The sequence below is a fragment of the Arvicanthis niloticus genome, chromosome 18, assembly GCF_011762505.2.
Source record: "Arvicanthis niloticus isolate mArvNil1 chromosome 18, mArvNil1.pat.X, whole genome shotgun sequence".
NCBI lineage: Eukaryota > Metazoa > Chordata > Mammalia > Rodentia > Muridae > Arvicanthis > Arvicanthis niloticus.
The window spans coordinates 28,722,939-28,730,593 of NC_047675.1; positions in this window are offsets into that span (position 1 = coordinate 28,722,939).

Here is a 7,655-nt window from a genome sequence, read left to right on the forward strand (position 1 = left end):
TTGCAATGAAATTAAGAAAATACAACGCTTTCTGAGACTTTTGAATGTCCAAAATGTTATAAAATAAATTTCTGCATATTAGAATTACAACATGTTTGAAGAGAAACCAGTATGAACTATTTTATAATATGGAATTTTAAGTTTAGTCATATTGAATAATAACTCGTCTCAAGGCTGCTAAGTATACAACTAGCATCTAAGCTTGCATCTCTTTAATGCCAAAGCCTATATTTTTCTTAGTGTTTTCAATGCAAATAGGATATAAGATCCCACAAGGAAGGTATAATAACTAGAGACCTCAAGAAAATTGAAGAAAACATTATATAAGTAGACAAAATGGAAACTATTATTGTCTAAGTGCTGGAGAAATTTGAGACATCATGCTGAAAAAGACAGCCTAATGGCGAAAGGCCCTCGCTGAAGAGCCTGGTGCCAAGAATCTAACTCTAGGGGCACATCATAGAAGAAAGGAACTGATTCTCAAGAGTTGTCTTCTGACCACTACAAATGCATTGTGGCATCTGCACCCAATCCCATGCATGCACTCACACAAAATAGTAAATAAAGTGTGATGGATGTGTTATAAAAGAACTATGTTAACCCCTGAAATGTCACTATTTCATAAGTTCTGACCATAACTGCTGGTATGACATCTGGTCCCAAGGAGATATTCCTCACAAGAAAAACCAGCAGTGTTTTGGATGAAAAAAAAATAGACAGTCATAAGGGGCCATTTTGACAAGAATTAAACCTTGAAGTTATTCAGTTATGTATTAAAATACAATAAAAATGTTCAGGTTTTGTGTAGAATAAAGTGATATTTGAAGTAAGCTTAAGAAAATAAGAGAAGATATTATAGATTAGCATAATTAATTAATACCAGGTAAACTAAACTATGTCAACAGATACTGAGATCAGATAAATGAGAAAAAAATAAAGTATAAGAAATCAATTGTTGGATTATGTGGAAGTCCAATTCAGTCACAGGGAGAATGGATTGCCTAGCATGTCAAATGTGGTGAGAAGTGGTCAAGTATTCAATTTAGTAGAATGTGTTCTGTTGGGGCCCAAGCTCGAGTCCCTGTTCGGGCGCCAAAATAATGTTGGGGTCCACACTAGCCCCAAGTTGGGGCGGCCAAAATAAATGTTGCAGCCCAGGCAAAATGTTGAGGCCTGAGCCGACCCATGTTTGGGCGGCCACTGTATCCCGGCCCAAGCTGCTGTTCCGGTCTGCAGGTCGGGGTTCAACAAGAGCGAGGGTGAGGGCAGACTCAAAGATTGGAGACCAGATAGGGTGTGATTCAATCCCGTTTATTCTTCAGTCTCTCTTCCTCTAAGTGTCTCCTGTCTGTTCTCCCTCTATAGTCTGTCTTCTGATCTGTTCTGTCTCTGCCTTTTATATGTCTCACTTCTAAGCCACGCCTCTAAGTTACACCTTTAATCATGCCCTTAGGTCTTGTCTCTAAATCTGATCTCTAGGTCACACTCTTAAGTCACACACCATTAATTAATCTCACACACCTTTAATCTCATACACTTTTAATCTCACACACCCAAGGAAAGTCCTGGGTATCCAAAGCAAGATGTTATCAGAGTGTGCTCAGCTGTTGTAGGCTATTGTAATCCAAGTCTCATGTCAAGGTATATGGCTCAAGATGGCTGCAAAGCTGATAGCAGCTTTCTTCTAAAAGTCGGCCCCCAACAGTGTTCACATTCCAAAAAGCAGAAATAAATGAACTAAGGCTGCTGCTTAAGCGTGGGAGGTCATCATATTCTGTATAATCTGAAAATTTTTATAGACACATTAATACATTCTTCCCATGAAGCAAAGACACAGACAATCAAGACCTCTTCAAGTACTGGTAATCAATTCTCCAAAGCAAAACGAAACATAGCCTATGAAAAAAATACAAGATCTTAACTCTCAAAAAATAATGTATTTTTGGAATTTGAATGCCAATCTTACGTCTTTATCTCAGATTCTGAATGATCTTTGACTTTTTAAAATGTACTACTTATCAGTCTACTTGTATTTGTGTTTCGTGATTCAGACATACTGACTGGCTGTATGTTTTATCAGCACTAAGGTTGCTTTTGCTACCTCAAGTTTTCTGTACGAAGAATGAGTAGAACTTTATTATTTTTTTATTATTTATTATTATTTGGTTTTTTATCTCTAAAATTTTATTCCCACTAACATTTGCACCTCTCTCATTTATTTATTATTCAAGTGTTAATTCAATATCATATCCTCAAGAGAGTTCTCTCCTGTGAACTTTTAAGTACGACTCCCCATTTTTGTCTATTAAATCACGTCCTTAAAGTTACCATTACTTAATAATTTTAACATACATTTTAGAATTTAAAGCCTATTTTCTCCTTAAACTAAAGTTACACAAGAGCTAAAGGGAATTCTATGAATGTGTAACATATTATCTTTGCATATGCTAGTATATTTAGTATTTAGAATGACTCAAAAATATTTTCTATATTATGAAAATTATTAAACTGTGCTTTACAAGTGCTTAACATGAAAAAGATATTGTGTAGTAGGGAGATACACACACACACACACACACACACACACACACACACACAAACAGAAGCCTCCCCCACCTGAAAATGCAGGTTTATTTTTATCAGGAAATGACTTGAATCTCTATACAACTCAGACAATAAAACTGGAAGGATTGAGAACATTAGAAAGAGGAGGCAGAATTAAGTCAAAGAGGTTAGAGATATTTTTAAGAACATTCAAAAATTTACTGGTATGAAGTGCAATACTTTCTGCTTTTCTGTTTAAAATACTCATATTTGTACAGAGTTTATTTGTCTGGTATCTGCTCCTTTGCTAGGACACTGTATTTAAGGATAGAAACCATGTTAGCAAAAGACTTAACATTTTGTAATGACTCTTAGCTGAGGCGCTAATTTTCACAAACAGAATAGATAGGGATTTACACAGAGAATAGGGTTTTCTGTCCCTGTATTTTGAATTTAATTATGTGATATATTTTCAGGCAATACCAAGCTGGTATATTTGAAATGTGTTGAATTGTGCACAGAGACAAAGCTTCACCTTTCATCACCCTGCTTTCAGATATATAGGTGCTGCGAATTGGCCTGCCATGAGAGTATAGGTGCTGAGATGACTCTCATATCTCTACTAGAGAAATTCAGATATCATTGCCAAGATGATGAGTTACAAGAGGAAGTTGGATATAAATTCAGCCTTATGCCCAGTTATGATTAGTCTGTTAGGCCAATTGAGCACCAACCAACATGAAGACATATGAGAAAGAATATATCATTTTTTATGATAATAATTTCTGAAATAATTTTTCTAACATTATTGTGACAAGATCATAGTGATATGGTATCATAAGACAAATGAAGGGTTGAGAGTTTTAAGGAACTGAAGTTGCAGGAAAGATGGTTCAGTGAATAAGGGTCCTTGTCCTAAAAGCTGGACATAAGTTTGGTCACCAAGACACTTATTTTAGAAAGATAAAACTGACTTTCCACAAATGGTGCACACACACAAACATACACAAACACACACATACAAACACATACTTTCTAAAATGAACTTGCAAAATGAAAAGAGAAAATTGCAAAGCATATAAGTCATGATAAGGTTATGAACTATTCATTTTCAAACATGGCTTTTTTCAACACAATATAATTTAATCTAATCATATTTCTTTAAATGGAATCACTGATAACACTCATTTTATTCATTCCTGCATTTGTCAAGAAATACAATTTAAAGACATAGACATACCTATACCAGGATGTTAGCAAGAAACAATAATGTATATTGCAGTCTTGATATCTGTAATCTTTAGTAAATTGCTCTGCACACTCTCCCGAAATTTTTAAGTACATCTAAAAACTGTTTATGAAGTTTTGGATCTATAGCCCAAATTGCCAATATTGCCATTTCGATGTTCTCCTTAAGGGAATACATACTTGCTTGTTTATTGAATATTTCACCTGTCAACCAGCAAGCTATCTACACTTCTTTTCACTTTTCTCATCTGTAAATCTGTCTTCAAATTACTCAAGCAAAAATCTGGAATAGTGATCATTTTCTCTTCGTGCTTCAGCTACAATACTCTTTCTTTCCATATCATGTCTAACTCATAAACATTTCCATTCTCTCAAAAATGCTTTCCTATCAATCATGTAACTTCATTGTGCTGCAAAAAGAAAGCGTGCACTATTAAATCAGCCATCTTTGTGGGAGATATAAAAGATGAAAACAGATGTAAGTAGAGCGTTGTGTGTCCACTACACATATATTATTAGATTTTCTGAGGCTAGGAGATTCAAATTCTTTTTTAATGGGGAGTATCAGTATAATAACTCATTTAGAGAAGAAAGAAGTAAAGGCCAAGAAGGAAAGAAATTAGTACATCTCCCAACATTTTTTTCAATGAGCCACAAAATGAGAAGTGGTGCAATTCCAACAGATCCTTGAATCTTGTCCCACTTCAAATACTTTATAAATAAGCCAGAAGTTAAAGAATTACATTTATTTTTGTCCTCCTCAATTCCATAGAAATCTGGCAGACAAGTTTATTTGCAAAAGAATATGTTGGTGATCAAAACTTCAATTCTCCTTATTAAAATAAATGAATTTTGCTCTGTTTGTGCTTATAAATTAACATTACCCAACCAAGAGTTAACAAGTCCCCTTCAGGGAAAATAAAGTATCACATAAAAATTCCACAGGAAACTTAGCTATAAATCAGGACTGGCTAGACAGTATATATGGAGATTTCTAGCCCTTCTGAAGTCTATTAAAACCCTTTAAATCCTGCTATAGACAAAACATAAAGGAGGGTTGGGAGCTCTTTCATTCTTAGGAGGCCCATCAATTTCCACATACTAATATTTAATCATTGAAAATGTCTATATATCCAAAATTAAGTCAGTTAGGCTTGGTATAGAGAACACATTAATTTTATATAAACTCTTAGCATGACATGGAATGACATACATAAGAGGGAAATAAAATATTCTAAAATTGAGAATAGAATATTCTTCTGTCCATCAAAAGAAAGTTGTAAAGTTGTCTTAAGATGGCCTTTGATAAGTATCCTTCACATCTTTCTGTCAAAATACTTAATGAAGATACCAGGAGATGTGCGCAGTCATATCTCTGAAATAGTCCACACCCGGATCTATTAAATGAAAATTTTTTATAGGAATTTAAAGCACTTCAAATCTGAAATGGAAAAACTGGAAAAAAGAACTAGAATTATATAATGCTATTTTCCTGAAAGCGTAGAAGCATGTTTCCTAATTACTTTTTCCAGGAATTAATTGGTTGTCAGTTCACAGATTCATTGTAGGTTCAATATCAGGAGTTGGAAAATCTGTTTTCCATCTCACACCTAACCCTGAATAACAGATTGTCAGATGACAGATGAGTATGTGTGAGTGGTTTTGTGTGCATGTGCTTGTGATTCTCTCTCTCTCTCTCTCTCTCTCTCTCTCTCTCTCTCTCTCTCTCTCTCTCTCTGTGTGTGTGTGTAAAAATGACTGTTCAAATGTCTTTTTCTTTCTCCCACGTGTCTTTATAATCCCCTTTTCAGAACTGGTATGATGGCTCGGTGAATAAAAACACTTGTTTCATTCAAATGGATCATCATTTATTCTTTCGCACTCAGAATGCTCACAACCTCCAGTAATTCCAATTTTAGGGGGATATAGCACCCTCTTCTGGTCACTGTTTGTACTAAGCACAAGCATGGTATAAATATATGCATATGGACAACCATCTATACACATACAAAAAAAAAAGTAACAAAATTTAAAAATACTCGCCTCTTCCAAACGAGATTCTAGTTTCTATATCAAATACAGTAAAAAGCAATATGTTCAATGAAGTAGAAACCAAAATGTACTGTGGAGCCATGATACTACTGTAGATAGAAATAAGCCACTATAACTAGTTGGATGAGAAATAAACCTTCACACAGCTAAGCTAACTCTAAATATTTACCAATGTAGGACATTAGGAAAAAATACTAATAAAAGTTAACACTGACAGAAAATAGTCCTAATAGGAAGGAAAGGATTCCATGGACTTCAGAGGCTAGCATGCCTAGTACTAGATACCCAGACACATTTGTATACATGTCATCAAATGAATTTTCTTAAGTAACTGTTGAAGATTTAAAGCAAATAAAATGCTATGACATATGCACAAGTCTATGGAAAAGAAGAAGATCTCCTGAATGGCCCCTGACACTAAGGGCATTCCTTGTCTTCATAAAAGAAAAGTCAGAAGCAAGTTGGTTGCATAATTTATGTGTATCATTCCACTAAAACCAGCCGTTGTTTCATGGGCAAGAAATAGATGTTGGCTCCCCCATGCTGCTTTAAAATAAGATACTTAATATTCCCTTCAGTCTTTTAAACATATAACTAACTTGGAGTATGAAAATTATTCCATGATTGGTGGTCAGGAAACAACCACAAATGGAATATACCAAAGGAAGCTTTTGTACTGACTGCAATGAAAAGGTCAAAACAAGTGCGACCTCTCTTTCCTTCTTAAACTTCTTCAGTTGATACCTAGTCGTGTAATGATTATGCACTTGTTTTATTTCCACTGCAATAGCATTTTAATTTTTTACTTTCAAAACCTTAAGCTGGAAGCTTAACTATAGCAATCTCATGTGTAACTTTCAGAAGAACGACTCTTACTTGGGGATGGTTCACTAACTTCCTAGCTACTGCATTTTCACAACACTAAAAAGCATCAATTGGACTTTATCAGTGGCTTTACATGGCCATCTCTAAAGTTGAGAAAAAATTCAGAACAACTTGTTTCCACTGTATAAAATCCATCTTGACAGTGCCAAGTGACTGAAAAAGAGAGGTAGGAAATGTCTGGACAATACAGATTTCTAAGTAGCAGGTTAATTTCTTATTGAAGTGGAAAGTTGCTGTGTAATAAGAAGATAAATTAGAGCACAAACTGGGGCAAAATTAGAGGCATAGATATCAACAAGAAATACAATGACTTCATCCAACCTACAGTTTGTCTCAAAGTAGTCTAGAAGCCTGAGTCTTGCTAAGGTTTGCTTATGAAACTACATGTACCACTACAATGGTTATCTTTATGTATAGTATGCTGGGAAAATATTCAAAGAGCCAGCCCTCATCACTCTAAGGTTATCATGTTGTTAGCATTCCAAACACTTGCAATTATTTCAAACTGAGGCCATTTGCAGTGTTTCTTGGGTAAGGTTTAAGATAAAGGTGATGCGCTTTGCCTTCATTTCGTTTTCAAAGGTAGAATTCAGCATTCTTCTGACCAACATCATTATTTTATGAATAAGAATGTGGGTATGTGTCTATCTGTCTGTCTTTCTCTGTGTGACTGTCTCTCCATGTATGTCTGTGTGAGTGTGTCTGTATGTCTGTGCATTTGTGTATGTCTGTATCAACTTTAAATAACTAATTTAGATCTGCTAGAAGACAAGTCACTGGCCTGCCTGTGAGAATAACTTAAATTAGGGTAGCCTCTGGGCATGCTTGTGAATTACTTTTTTATATGAAGCTAATTGCAGTAGAAGGATCTACCTTAAAGGTAAGCAACACCATTGTGTGAGCTGAAGTCCTAAAGTGAATCAAAA